The sequence below is a fragment of the Caloenas nicobarica genome, chromosome 10, assembly GCF_036013445.1.
Source record: "Caloenas nicobarica isolate bCalNic1 chromosome 10, bCalNic1.hap1, whole genome shotgun sequence".
In the NCBI taxonomy this organism is placed as follows: Eukaryota; Metazoa; Chordata; class Aves; order Columbiformes; family Columbidae; genus Caloenas; species Caloenas nicobarica.
Window position 1 is genome coordinate 22,629,441 of NC_088254.1, and position 14,436 is coordinate 22,643,876.

The 14,436-nt window shown below is 50.5% G+C and overlaps 1 protein-coding gene across 3 annotated transcripts in view; it reads left to right on the top strand.

Annotated features, from left to right (window-relative positions):
• The first annotated feature begins 5,981 nt into the window (after positions 1 to 5,981).
• The window catches only part of GLCE (glucuronic acid epimerase), a 48,586-nt gene continuing 40,131 nt past the window's right edge, over positions 5,982 to 14,436 (top strand). Inside the window, exon 1 of one of the 3 annotated variants that reach the window (XM_065641561.1) lies at positions 5,982 to 6,029. The gene's annotated coding sequence lies outside the window, so the exon portion shown is untranslated. Of the gene's footprint in view, positions 6,030 to 6,332; positions 6,371 to 6,674; positions 6,761 to 14,436 lie in introns of those variants that run through there. The other 2 variants (XM_065641563.1, XM_065641562.1) reach the window with 2 other exon arrangements.

Below are 14,436 nucleotides of genomic sequence, written 5' to 3' on the forward strand. Positions count from 1 at the left end.
TCATCCCTCTGACGAGGGTTCCTCCAGCTTCAGCTCACTCTGCAAAGAGTCTCATCAGCTTCGTGCTCCCCCTTCCAAGCTTCAGCCAAGGAAACCAAGCCCACTTAGAGCCTTTACCAGAGCCCCACGCTGCGCCACGGGGCCGGGATGTGACCCCCAACCCATGGACCAGGGTTCCTGCTCACCAGCATCGCTGCAGCGGCAGCCCATGCGCCGTAATTCACAGGGTTGTTTCAATCAGGGGATGATGGAAATCCTGTTTGCAATGTCCAAGGGAAAAATCAGGACAGCTGCGGGGAAATAAATCCCTCCCTGCACACAGAATTTTGGTGGTTTAGGGATATCTTCCAGCTACGTGCCCGGATCGACTCCGTTCCTGGGCACACCGACACTTTCATGTTGCCAAAGATGCCAGAAAAACATAATGTGGCTGGATATGGCAGCGTCACGTGGCCGAGGAAAACACACTCATCTCAATCATAAAGAAGAGTTAATTACATCTCCCCATTCTCCCTACGTTTTGGAGCAATTATAAACAGAATGAATCATTATGTGGCTGCTGATAATAATTTCCATTCCGCATCCCCGCTGGAGTGCAGGGTGCCCAACTGCTCTGGTGCTTGCAGCTTCTCCTAGAAAAAAAAAAAAAAAAAAAAGCAGATTTAGCTGGTTTTGAGCATCGTGGCACCCAAAGCAGAAGGATTTTGGGGAGAAAATCATGTAATAAATGGGGATGCCACCTTGGTGAGAAGCTTTCAAAGGGCAAGAGGCTCCTGCAAGGTGCTCAGCAGATGGTGGGGAAACGTTCTCCAAGGGGGATGGAGGCAGCATCAAGGTCACTGCTGACATGCTGAATCCTGAGCTGCTCACATCCCAGCCACAGCTATGAAAAATTAATTAATTTCTTCCTTTCCATCCACAGAAGCTCCGTCAGCTGCTATTTTGCCCTGGTATCTCCGGTTTGTCGGATGTTTCCTTTGGATTCGAGGAATAAATGATTAAACGATGTGGATGGGGAGGGGGGCTTGGTGCTGGCAGGGGGGTACACGCAGCTTCGGCTCCTTGGCCAAACCAAACCACGGCTGGGAAATGGTGCTGCAGCCTCCAAACTTGGGGTCCGCTTTGGTTTGGGGGTTGTTTTTCATCTTAGAGCAACAGGAGGCTCCAAATCGGGATCTGGGGAGGCAGGGGGTGAGGCTGGATAATGATATCCCTCCTGATTAATGCCTTCCCTTGGCTGGCTTCGTTAGTGTGATTACACTCGGGCCGTAGCATAGCAACAGCTAATTGTTGGTTGGATGCAGAGTGCATAATTCCCCGTATTAAAATTTTATTAAGATATAATTGCATTCGTCTTGCAGGAGCGGATGCTTCAAAGATGCCGCGAAGAAGCAGCGGTGCTGGCTGGGGCTCTGCTGGGCTCACCCCGAGCTCCGGTTCATGGGGTTTGGGTGACGGTTGGTGGGTTTTGGGTGACGGTTGGTGGGTTTTGGGTGATGCTTGACTCTCAGGACATCAGGTCTCAGGGCTGGGATGTGGGGGCTCTGGAGCGGGGCTCAGTGTTGGAGAGGGTTGGGTGAGGGCACCCAGTCTGTGACACCTCTTGCACAGAATATTGTGTGCAGAATATTCCCTGACAAATCTTCAATATAGAAATTTTCATCCTTTGGCGGATGAAAATGAGGATTCGAGAGGTGACGAAGCGCTGCTGGGGGGCTGCAATGGGCGGCTGCTATTGGCATGGGGAGCGGTTTGCAACCTGGTGTTCAGAAGAAACTAAAATAGGAGTTTGAGGAGGGAATTTTTTATGCTGAGGGTGGTGAGAGCCTGGCCCACGTTCCCAGAGAGGTGGTGGCTGAACCATCCCTGGAGACATCCCAGGCCAGGCTGGACGGGGCTCTGAGCAACCTGAGCTGGTGCAGATGTCCCTGCTCATGGCAGGGGGGGCGCTGGGGGGGCTGGGGAGGGCCCTGCAACCCAAACCATCTGTGATTCCGTGATTTACGGCTGCTGAAAGCCCTTTGCTCCCCTCAGCTCCCTCGAAATCCAGACAGAGAGGGAAACCTTAACGCAACTGTATTTATTACCAGTATGATCACGCTTGGCATATTCTATCACTAAGTGGTCCTGGTACATAGATATTATTCACTTAAATAATCAATCACTGCCAACAAATTACAGGATACAGGGAATGGAATTAGCAAAGTGAACTATGGATGTAAAATTCATTTGAAATTCAATTTAGGAGCAACATTAGCTTTCAATTAGTCTGCCCAACTGTTTGAGCATCATTTTGTCTATCAGATTTTTAAATAAATGTAATTAACCTTTGCTGTTAAATTGTTGTTGATTTCATCAATATAATTATTATGCGACTCCTAATATTTTGCTTGGATGATATCTCATTAGTCGGTGGTTTCTAATTAGGGAAACGAAGGACCGGTGGTGATTTCTGGGTCGTCTTGGTGGGGCAGGGGAGGGAGATGCTCCGGAGACGGGACTTTGCATGTGAAATTTTGAGTTTGTGTGTGAAATTTTGCACAGGGAGGGGACGTGACCAGCCCCTCCTGTCCCCAGCACAACTGGTCCTAAAGTGGTGGAGCTGGGGACCGAGGGGGGACAGGGACAGGGCCATGGGGCACAGGACCACGAGGGGGACGGAGGGTCCTGCAAAGGAAAGCAGCAGCATCCAGATGTTTGACACCCCCTGGGCACAGCTGGAGGGGCTGACAGCACCTTTACCCTGGGTTATTTGCAGAATGAAATTGATTTCTTATTTTCAGGCAGGAAAAGCTGTTTTTAAAGCCGGATTCCCCACAGGGAGGTGGGTTGGGCAGGGGGGAGCGAGAGGCTCAGCCCTGGCCACCGGATTCCCCTGCCCAGGAGATGGATGAGACGAGGAGCTAATTAAAGAGCAATAACTCGTTACAGCCCTGTTTGGAGCGCGGGGCTCGCCCCGTCATGGGCAGCCCCCGTCACAGCCAACAGCCCCACTATTGTTTTTTCCCCCTGAAAAAAACCCACCTTTGACAGTCACTCAGTTCCCACCAGTTATTTTTAACAGATGCAGTTTTTCCCCTTCAGCTCCGCACAGTTCTGCGAGGTTATAACTCAAGCTAATATCTGATCTATAGGACTAATTCTGCCCCTGTCAAAGCCGATGGAAACATTTCCATTGACGTCAGCGGGAGCAGGATTGATCTCTGCGCGCGGACTATTTGTTCCTGAGGTTTTAAGAATTCATTTCCTCCTTGCATTGCCAGAGACAGATAGCAGCAGTGGAGGCAGAGGAATCATCTAATAACCACATATTAATACATGAATCATCAGCTTAGAGCCCAGCGCGGGCGGAGGCTGGAAGGAGAATAACCGAGCTCGATAACGGGCTGGCGAAAAAACAATAAGGATTTTGCAGACAGGGCGCAGCAGCTAATTGGGAACATGATAATAATTGCAATGTAAATTTTTTTACGCTAGCATCCCAACCGCATCTTTTAAGCTCTATTTAAATGCATTACGGCAGACAGGGCCTCTGCTAAAATCCCTTATCCTGGGCTGAAACGAGAGCACCTGCGATATTTCGTTACCATACGCCTCGAGAACATTATTTACCTTTGGACAGACCCCGAACAGCACTTAAACAACCCAGGATACCCAGCGTGGGGCAGGCAGGAAGGGGCCTTGAAGTTTTACCCAGACACCTTATTTTACTTTTGCATTTTAATGAAGGAAACTGTCTTTTTTTTTTTTCTCTTCTTTTTTTAACCGTGCCTCCTGTATAGCACTTCAAGAACTTCTCACATGAAAGCAGAAAGATGTATTCTGCTCGGCCTATTATATCCACCAAAGGATGTAAAAGCATCGGTGGGATGTGGAGCTCATTTGCAATGGAAATTTCCCGGTGCGGCTGGCTCGGGTCGCCCGCTCCCCCCGCGCGCAACCAGGAACAGCGGAAGGCAATAACCTTCCATTATCTGAAAACCTCTTTGCATTTCACCCTATGATTTTGTTTTCACGGTGTGTGACAAATAAGACTAACGAATAACTTAGACAAAGGAGTGGGGTGTGTATGTGTGTTTATTGCCATGGAAACAACCTTTAGGCCAAGCTAAAAGAATAATTCTTTGAAGGCTATTCCTGCCCTGCAAAGCCACCAGAATCCCAGCGTTTGCAAGGTCCCTGCAGCACACGACCTCCCCCAGCTCAGGCAACGTAACCAAAGGTCAGCAGCCAATTTTGTGCTTTTTATACCCATTCTTGCGTACTGAAGTGCACCCCCAAAACGCACCCAGTGAGCCCCGCACCCACTGCTGCTTCTTTCCCAGACCGGCACCCCGTGTGCTGGGGCTCTTGTTGTGTTTGCACAGGAGACGAGAGTGAAGGACGGTGCTTTGGAACTGCGGGGTGAAGCGGTGAAGGTGGCGCAGCAACGCTGAGCCCTCGCCGCTAGTAATTACCTTCCTGGGTTTGCTAATGAGCGGTGAAGATAATGCTGTAATTAAGACACTCGCTGAGTGTCTTCTTACTTGGTTAATTTAAAAAATCAGTGGAAGGTCAATCCACCCTTTCCACTGGAGATCCTGAAACTTGGATTTTAGCCCGGGGAGTCTGTAGAGGTAGAGAAGACCTGGAGGCAGGTAGGCTTGGATGATGGATCTACGTGGAGTTGTGCAAAGCATCTGGCACTGTCCCACATAACATCCGTGGCTCTCAGTTGGAGAGACGTGGATTTGACAGGTGGACACTCGGTGGATGTGGAAGTGGCCGCTGGTCACGCTCAGAGTTGCGGTCAACGGCTCGATGTCCCAGTGGAGACCAGTGACGAGTGGTGTCCTCAGGGGCCAGCACTGGGACCGGTGCTGGTTAACGTGTTTGTTGGCGACATGGACAGTGGGACCGAGTGCCCCCGCAGCACATCTGCCCACAGCGCCCAGCTGAGCGGTGCGGTCGACACGCTGGAGGGAACGGACCGTCCAGGGGACCTGCCAGGCTGGAGAGATGGGACCGTGCGAACCCTGTGAGGTTCAACAAGGCCAAGCGCAAGGTCCTGCACCTGGGTCAGGGCAACCCCAAGCACAGACACAGGCTGGGCAGAGAGGTTAAGAGCAGCCCTGAGGAGAAGGGCTTGGGGGTGTTGGTTGGGGAGAAGCTCAACGTGACCCGGCAATGTGCACTTACAGCCCAGAAACCCCCCGTGTCCTTGGGCTGTGTCACCAGCAGCATGAGCAGCAGGTTGGGGGTGCGGAATCTCCTCCTCTGCTCTGCTCCCTTACAGTAAAGGGTTGAGGTGATGATTTCTGCATGGTGAATAGAAACAGGTAAAATTTAGTTCCCATAGTAAGTAGTTACCTTTAGTTCAAGAGAAAACTAGACAAAAACATGCAATAAAATTTGTAAAAGGTGAAGTTGGCAATTGCTTTGGAAACCAGGCTGCAGCTGCAAACCAGCCCCCTCCCAGGTCTTACTGACAGAATTCGCACGTAAAAGGAGGAGAGCCTGGGAGTGGGGAGACGTGTCCGCATCAGTGCACAGCACAGGTGGGAGATGTCAGCTCCTCAGGAGGAAATCGAAGGCCCCGCTGCAGGAAAACAGCTTTCTGCAGCGATGCTTAAAAAATGACAGATTATTTTAATTTAAAAAGACATTACAGATTATTTTAATTAAAAAAAAAAATAAAACCAAAGGAGCGGGCTGAGCAGCTGCTCGGTTTCTCGGCCCCGCCCCGATCCGCCGACCCACGTGCTCCGGGCGCGCCCCCGCCACGTGCGCGCGGCCACAGGGCGGGGCGCCGCGCAGCCAATAGGCAGCGCCCCGCGCCCCACAAGCCCGCCTCCCCGGTGCGCGCACCCCATTGGCCAGCGGCAGGCCCCGCCCACCCCCGCCGTTCTCGCGGGAAGTAGGGGCGGGGCCGGGCCGCCCGTTCCCGCCGCTCCCCCCGCCGGGGTTCCGCTGCGGTCGCTCAGCGCTGCCCGGGAGGCCCCGCCGCCCGCCCCGCCCCGCCCGCCACCCACGTCGGCGGCACCGCGCAGGTAGGGGCGCGCCGGTGGCTGGAGCGCGGTGAGCCCGTGACTGAGTGGGAACGGAGTGTGGGCAACATAAAGGGTGCCCGCGGTGTGGGCGAGGCGGCGGGAGCGGCCCCGCCGCAGGGCCAGTCTCCCCGGTGCCGCCGCCCCTCCCGCCCGCCGCTCCCCGCCCCGCCGGCGCCGCTGTCACGGCGCGCCGCGCGCCCCGCGCCGCGCTCTCCCATTGGCCAGCGCCCTGGCCGCGCCCCGCCTCCCTCGCTCTTATTGGTGGGAAGGCGGGGCGGGGCGCGGCCCCTCCGTGCGCTCCCGCCGGCGCGTTCCGCCGCCAGCGAGGCCCGTGCCCGCAGGTACGGCCCGGCCCGGGCTCCCCGCCGCCCCGACACCCCTGCGCTCCCCGGGAGGCCGCTCTCAGCCCCTCCGGAGGAGCCACGGCCCCGCGCCCCCTCCTCGGCCGCCCCTTCCCTCAGCGGGTGTCCGGTAACCGCGGCCTCGGGGCGCTCGGGACGGCGGGTTGTGGCATCCAGCGGCCCGGGGGGGCCGGGGAGGCGCCGGGGCCGCCCGGGGGGCTGGAGAGGGGGCCGGGGCCAGCCGGCCTCGCCCCGCGCCGTCGCGTTCGGCCCCCGTTGGGAGGTTTGGGATTTCTGGTGAGAAGAACGCAGGAACAGGGGCTGCGGTTTGCGGGGGTCCCCGTGCCTTCCACCCGCTGGGAGCCCTGCCGGGAAAACCTCCAGCTCAAGGTGAACCAAACTCTAGAGAGGAGTAATTACGCTAATTGCGGCCTCCCCGTCCCGGTAAAACCCGGCGTGTCCCTGCGGGGGAGGCGTTGTCTGCGTGGGCTTGGGGAATAATCATTAATTGTGTTTAATCACGCCGTGCAATCCAGCTTCTGCCGCCAGAGCGGGGGCCGGTGTTTTCGGAGGTGCCGGCCGCGGCTGGGGCAGCCTGTCCGGATGGATTTACAGGGCGAGCGCCTGGTCGGGCGCCGGGTTGTCCCCGCTCGGCTGTGGATGCTCTTCTGCTCCGCCGAGGCGTTCTGCGCATTTGTGTCCGTACCCAAGACGCCGAGGTGTAACAAAAACAACATGAAGGCTCTGGCAGTAAGGCTGAGATGCTTAGTCCGGTGTCCACAAAGCTCAGCTCAGTTCAGAATACTTTATTGTTCTGTAGTTTTTCACCGGGAGCTTCAGGTGCGTCGGACTTTGTCAACCCAAGCTCCGAGGCTGCTGCCACACCAGCAAACAGCGGGTTCCCTTTGCTGGGATCAGCAAACAGCCACCTGTACGCTTGTTTACGTGAAGCGTCGGTGCGACAGGTGAAATTATCTGTGTTCGGCAGGCTGCAGCTCAGTGATTTTTTGCGCTGGAGATTTGTTAGTACGTACAGTCACCCTCCTTAATGGGGCTTAATTCGAAGGGACACGGCCTGTGTGCCCCCTTCGTTTTGCCTTCTGGAATTCACACCCACTTGGACAGTGTGAACAGGAGAAAACCTCATCAACGTGCTCTCTGGGAAGGGGAAAATTAAAATAATACCCGTGGTTTTTGTCAGAGCTGGGGTGAGCGCAGGTGACTACTCGGATAATGAGGACAGCGCGTTCCAGGATCATACATATTGTGTCTTTTTTTCAAAATACAGCATGCAGATCAGCTGCTACAGACCTTGCATGTGAGATTGTGGAAAGTCTCTTGTAACGGAAGAGATTTTGGGTGCCGTGTTGTCAGGTGAAGTCACGAGAACGCAAATAAGACCTGCTTATGCCGCAGTTGCAGATTTGAGCGTCCGCGGGCTGTTCTGCTTCTGCATGTTTTGAGAATCCTAAGAAGGATGCACGACGGTACGATGTGACATTTCAGCTCGTGTATTATGCCTTAGAGCAAAATGTTAACGTTGCAGAGGCAAGTCCCTGGTGGGTTCCCAGGCGGTGAAGAGGATCAGGGCACACGCAGGACCGTGATCTTCCAGTTCTTCACGTGAGGCTTTGGGGAGGGCAGCACCTCCGACCCAAGAGGCGTCTTTGGCTTTTTAAGCCTTTTGGCTTGTTCATTCGATACAGGAATTGCCAGTAGTTAATAGTTCTCCTGGTTAGAGCCGGCCAAACAAGAAAGGTTTTTAAGGGCATTATGGACCTCTCAGCTTGGCCAGCTATCACAAACCTTAACAATATTTAATGTACCTGTGGAGGCATCTTGCCCTGCCACGATGTTCTTTGGCATATTGTGAAATCTGGGTGAAATACCACACTTGGTGTTTGTCTAAAGGCATTATTTTCACTCTGGTGAACCACTAACCCTTCTGATACAGCTGGTGACCGATAAATATAGTTAAGGTCAAAGGCATCTTGATTATCCAGGTGCTCTTTGTACCTTTTGGGAAAAAAAAAAACAAACTTAATCCCTTTTTTACCGAGTTACAGTGTAACTTCCCCAACTATTTTGTTGGCCCAGCTTGTGGGATGGCTTTTGATGTTGAGTTTAATAAGGCAGGAAAACTTGCTTTAATGAGAAGATAGCGGCACATGTCCCTTCAGGTGCTACCTCAGGAGGTTCTTTAACTTTTTCTGAGGTATGATGTTTGGGATGGTAGCTATTTTTTTTTTTTTTTTTTAAAATAAAAGTGTCCTACGGCTCCGCCTGGATGAATCTGTCCCTTTAGTGTCACGCAGCGTGTTACACAGCTAAAAATTAGTAGAGACCCGCAATGATTAGTACCTGGCTGGTGGCCCAGAAAGAGGGAAAGCCGGGGCTGGCCGCATCTGGCAGTAATTTTCTGTAAGACAAGCGTCCTTCGCTCCTTCATCGTCCTATTGATCCTCTAACAGCAGTGATCCCGTTTGTAACGCTGGGTCTATAGTGCGGGAGAAACAAGACGGGCACAACGCACCAAAAAAACCCCCACCAAACCAAAAAAACCTGCAACTTTCTGCTCCTTTTGCCCAACAGTCTTCAGCATTTTTCTTCTTTCTGTTCAGGATCTCCACTCCTTTGGTTAAAAAATAAAATATATATATATATATATATAATAATAATAAGTTGGGTTTCATGAGGTGACATTGAAAGTAGCTCGTTCTCTGTGAACATTTAATTGAGCCATAAGATAAAAAGGGCTGTACTCGCGGTGTTTCTCCGGCCGGTCGCTTTAGCGTCGGGGTGTGTTTTTAATGAAGGTTTCGTGTCTGAGCCACAGTCAAAACTTCAAGGTCTTGTTTCTGCAGCTTTTCAAAGTGAGTTGACTCATCGGTTCAGCCTTTGCTGCAGACCTAAAATGTCGGGAGATGTTCCCCGTTCACAATATTGCCGTTTTGTGATCCTTTCCCTCCCTCCCAACTCTAAAATTCTTATACTCCATAATAAAATTTGGGGAATAAACAGGGTTTGGGGAATATTTGCTCCTTCAAGTAAGCCTAGCGCAACTTTAGCTTTTCCGTAATTGCGCTGGATTTTTCCAAAATGAAATGTAAATGTGTTTTCTTATCAGCACTGGCTGTTTTCTGTGCTCTCCCCACTTCGTGCTCCAAAGTCGCAGCTTTTCCTTCTGTTTTTTCACCGTCTCCCCACCTGGCTGCTGTGTTTTAAGTGTTCATACTGAATTTGAAATATTGGAGGTGGCGGATGAAGTGCACGGTAACGAGATTCTTCGAATGAAAGCTCACCGCTAATTCCAAAGGAAATGAACTTTTAATTAGTGTCTTATCTCAAGTATGCCACCTTTTCTTTTTTACCTCGTTGATATCGCTTGTGTTCCCTGATACGGGAACCGGTCGGCTGGTGTCACATTATAAAATCTGATTTACAGCCTCTTGATTTCTAAATAAATTGCTTCAGCTGTGCTCTCAGGAGTTAATGTTTATTGTTTCCTAAAGTCGCACTTTTGGAAATGAAGATGTTCAGGGAATGCCCATGTTGCTGCCTGTGAAATATCTACGGTATAGATAAAAACTTGAGAGCGTTGAATATTGGCTCTTTTGGGAATTATATATTCCCTGTTTAATTATAATAAAACCCTTAGCGCAGAAATTTCTGAAGCAACTGTAAACGCCACGTAAAAAACCCCACGAAAACCCTTTTATGACCCCGGTAAGTTTGAGGGCAATGCGGTTTATTTTCGATTATGTTTCTTTTCAAATGGCCTTTCCGCAGCAATGTTAGTGTAAGAACAGGTAAACCAACAGGTCGGGGTTTTAAACTCGTGCTTTGGATCAGACGTGTGTGGGCGGGTTGGGTTACGAAGCAAAATCAGCCTAACGAAGCTGGTTGAGCAAAGGGGTTCGTGTCTGGCAGGGTCCCACGTTTCTGCTCGCAATTAAAGCTTTTCTGTGTCCCTCATAGGGCCATTTTTTTTGCTTAGTTTAGCACAGGAAACGAGGCTGTTGGTGCGTTTCTTTTCCTCTTTTTAATTGCGTTAAGGGATGCAGGAAATTCCGGAAGGTTTTGAAACAAAAGCGGTTTATCAGGAGCTCTTGGAGCCGCTGACGTTGTGGGGCTGCCCCGGGAGGGGAGGATTCAAGATCTTTATTTGCACTTCTCGGTGTTGGAGGTAGGGAAGGTCGACCTCGCCTCAGCGAGGGCGTTCGGTGTGTGAAAAAGCAAATTTGGTCCCCTTGAACTTCGGTTTCCATGCTGAAAGTGAAACGATTTCCCCATTTCTTCCTGGGTGTGGTTTTCCCGAAGTGCTTTTGCTGTTTTCCTTCTCGTGTAGAAAACAATGAAGTCTAAATCTGAACAGAATGAGCTTATTTTACCAGTTTTTATAGTTAATGAATATTTGAATGTCCTATAGAAGTCTTCTCAACAATACCAAAAGATGCCAGTTAATTCTTTCAAAAAACGCTTGAAGAAATAAAAACTTGTTTCTCTTGGTCAGTCAAAATAGGCTTCCCGACCCGGGCAGCCGGTATTTCCATTTAATTTCTGAACGCTGGTGGTATTCGCCTCATTTTTAGATAGAACGGGGTTGTTTAAATGGACCTGAAGGTTTTCCAGTCGGGTGGCCTTCGCACAATATTTAATTTTACTTCTGTATGCGTTCCAATTTTCCTGGACAGCTGTTGGATCGCCGTGTGTAGTTTGATGTTATACAACCTGTCCAGATACTGTTTTGACTGAATAAGAAATAATGAGTGGCTGCCAGCTTAATTTTCCTTCTAATGGTTTGTTTTAAGCAGCATTCGAACAGATATAATGATTAATCGTTGAGTTGTTTATTGAGCTGACTGTGGTTTGCATTTGCAAGGGGAAAAATGAGTGACCTGACGGGACGTGTTTAGTTGCTCAGCGTCTCAGGACTAAATGGAGAGAAGATGTGGAATGTCGGCAGAAGCCTCTGTAGAACCGATGTACTCTTCTGAAAATAGGGTTCTGCCTTGTGCTTTGAACTGGAAGGGACTTGGAAAATACGTTGTTTTTTTTTTTTGATAAGCGGAAAGATTTTTCTTGAGCCTATGTCATTTAAAAAGGTCGACTTTGATTTTTGGACAGCTGAGCTCCGACTTCAAGATGTATTTATTCACCGAGCTCTCCTGAATGCAAAGTTGAACACAGAAGGTTGTTGGTTATGTTGTCTTAGCTGATTTTTGTTAAGTTATTTTTTAAAATGAATAGGGAAAAAAAAAAGTTAAAGTGTAGTGTGTATCTCGAGCTGGAGGACTAATCGGCTCTTGCCGTCCCTGCTGTTTAATGTGGGCTTTCTTAAACACCCTAAGAAGCTTTCCTCTGCTCGCAGGGCTTTCAGATGTCTCGTCCTAATGATAAATGTCAACAAATGGGATCAGAGCATCTTCTGCTGCAGGAAGGGAGAAGTAATTTTCTCCACGTGTTGTGTGGTATATTTTTTTTTTTATATATATATACGTATACTCTTTCTCCATGTAGCTGAGGAACCAAAATAGGTCACACGTGGCAAAGATGACGAGTGTTTTGGCGATGGGCGGTTGCCAGTGGGATCCGCTGGCTGCTCTGGCACCGTCTGGTTGTGCCGGGAGGAAAATCCACGTACGGCAGCGCAAACCCAGGCCACGGTTGTTCCGGGGCTGAAGAAAATGAGACGCCTGGGGAGGATGCTGAGTGCGGCTGGAACCGTCGCGATTCTTTTAATCTGTTCTTAAACAGAGTTGCGCGCCTCTATTTGACACTATAACCGGTTTTGAGCGTGTTTTTTCCTTGCCCACGTGAGGTATTTGCGCTGGAGCCGCCACACGGAAGGTGAATTTCGATAAAATCCCGGTGAGATGCCAGTCCCACAATGGAGGTGTCGGAGACCTGCAGGTTTTGTGCGATGACAGCCACCGTCCTGCACATCCTGGTGGGTTTTGCTGTGTTTTTCATGCACTGGGTGTTCTTCCAGAAAAAAAAAAAAAATCTGGATTTCCCAGGAGGTTAAACTGCCAGAAAATCAACTCGCTTCTGGGGGGGTGGGGGAAGAGCTTCATCCTGCTCGGCCCTATGTGAGCGGGAACCTAAAGCCAGCAAGGTTTTGGGATTGGAAAAGGGTGAGAATCATGGAATCGGAGATGGTTTGGGTTGGAGGGCCCTCCCCAGCCCCCCAGTGCCCCCCCTGCCATGAGCAGGGACATCTGCACCAGCTCAGGTTGCTCAGAGCCCCGTCCAGCCTGGCCTGGGATGTCTCCAGGGATGGTTCAGCCACCACCTCTCTGGCCAACCTGGGCCAGGCTCTCACCACCCTCAGGGCAACAATTCCTCCCTCAGAGAATCTGGTCACCTCCACCGGCTGGACAGACCAGGATCTCCAGCACTTGGTGTTACAGATTTATTGCTTTCGCTTGCAAAAATGCTCCTTCCTTCTTGCTCTTTCATTTTTCCCACGCATCGCCACCTTGGGCTGTTTCTCACCCGAACGTGCCACTTTAGCTCCAGCCTGCTCTTGGGTTCGTCCCTCTGCTTGTCCCAGGCTTTTCGGGCACATTGCATCCAAGGGATGTGTTGCTCATCTCTCTCTTTTTAAAGCTATTTCCAGCGCTTCTCCCAGCAGACAACGAGCTTTCTGCACGTCCCCGCTCTGCAGCTGAAGCTTCGAGTATCTCGGTGCGTAAGAACGTGGCACCGCCACCAGGGCCCGCCGGGCCACAGCGATTCCACGCGATGGAACGTGGCGGGGTAACTGGAACTCCCTGCTGGGAGGCCTGGCGAGACCCACCGCGGCGTTTCGAGGGCATCTGCCGATTTCGGCATCCCCACAACGCGGGTTTGTGCCGCGAAATCTCACCGCGTTACCAGGGGGGCGATTCGTGGCGTGGATGCCCGCGCGCAGCACGTCCTGGGTGGCCGAGCAAAGTAGGTCGGTTATTTTTAAGTGTTATGATTAATTTATAAATGCCATTATTTCGCAGAGGTAAGGCAGGTCTAAATACTCAAATCCTGCGCGATGGGCGGCTGTTTGCGGCAGAAAACGGGTGCTTCGCAGCCAACACTTTTGCAAGGGAGAGCTTGAAGTAAGCGGAAAGGATTATTTTTAAGCTTTAAGCCTTGCGTGCCTGGAGATTTTTCTTTAACATGAAATGGTTTTAGAACAGAAAAAAGTCTTTCGTGGTATGTAATGCTTCCAAAACCCTTGGCAGATGGGGAACTTTGTTTCCAAACATCGAATGTTTTAGCTGTTTAATGCCTGTTTTTGAGCATGAGCAGCACTCTCAGAGAATGTTCATATGAAGCCTATGGAGAATTAGACTTTTAAAAGAATTGTTTCCGTTATCATGAAAAGTGAAGAATTAAGGAAAACTTAAGAGATTTTTTTAGCATCTTGCTGGGAGGTGAGAAAAGGCAGAGTTTTGGGTTTAATGTCTGTCAGGTCCTTTCCTCAGTAGTTACGGATTTTATTTCCATGAGATGTTTCAATAGTCTGGACGGGAAGGTGGTGTGTCCCTGTTGGTGTGACCTGGAGAAAGGCGGTCGCAGTGCACATCTTGCCCTTAAACTCATGTTTGATCTTTGAGCTACGTCTACAAGTAAATATTTGGTGCTTTGTATCTTGCAGAAGATGAATTTCTTCCCGAACTTTAAGCGGAGCAGGTCGCAGAGCTGAGAATTACAGCAAACACCACCAGTGAATGTTGCTCTTTAGACAAAGGATTTTGCCCGGTTCTGGGTTTTTTAGAAAGGCAAGTCTTGGCATCGGCATTCAGTAACGGTAAAGTGTCCTTGGTATTTGTGGAGTGTCAAATTTATGGAGTAATAGCTATGCAAACGGGCTGCCGCGACACTGTACGGTAATGCAGAGCCGTGACGCGTTCTTTGCTGTTGGCAAAAATTGGCTTATCAGGTCCTTACCTTTTAAAGATTAATTCTCAAGCCTTTTACCTAAATACGTTGAGGTGGGTGGTGGTGGTTGTTGTTTGTGTGTGTTTTTTTTTTTTTTTTTACACTTTACGGTATTAGTGGCTTGGGAAGATGAAAGCTCACGG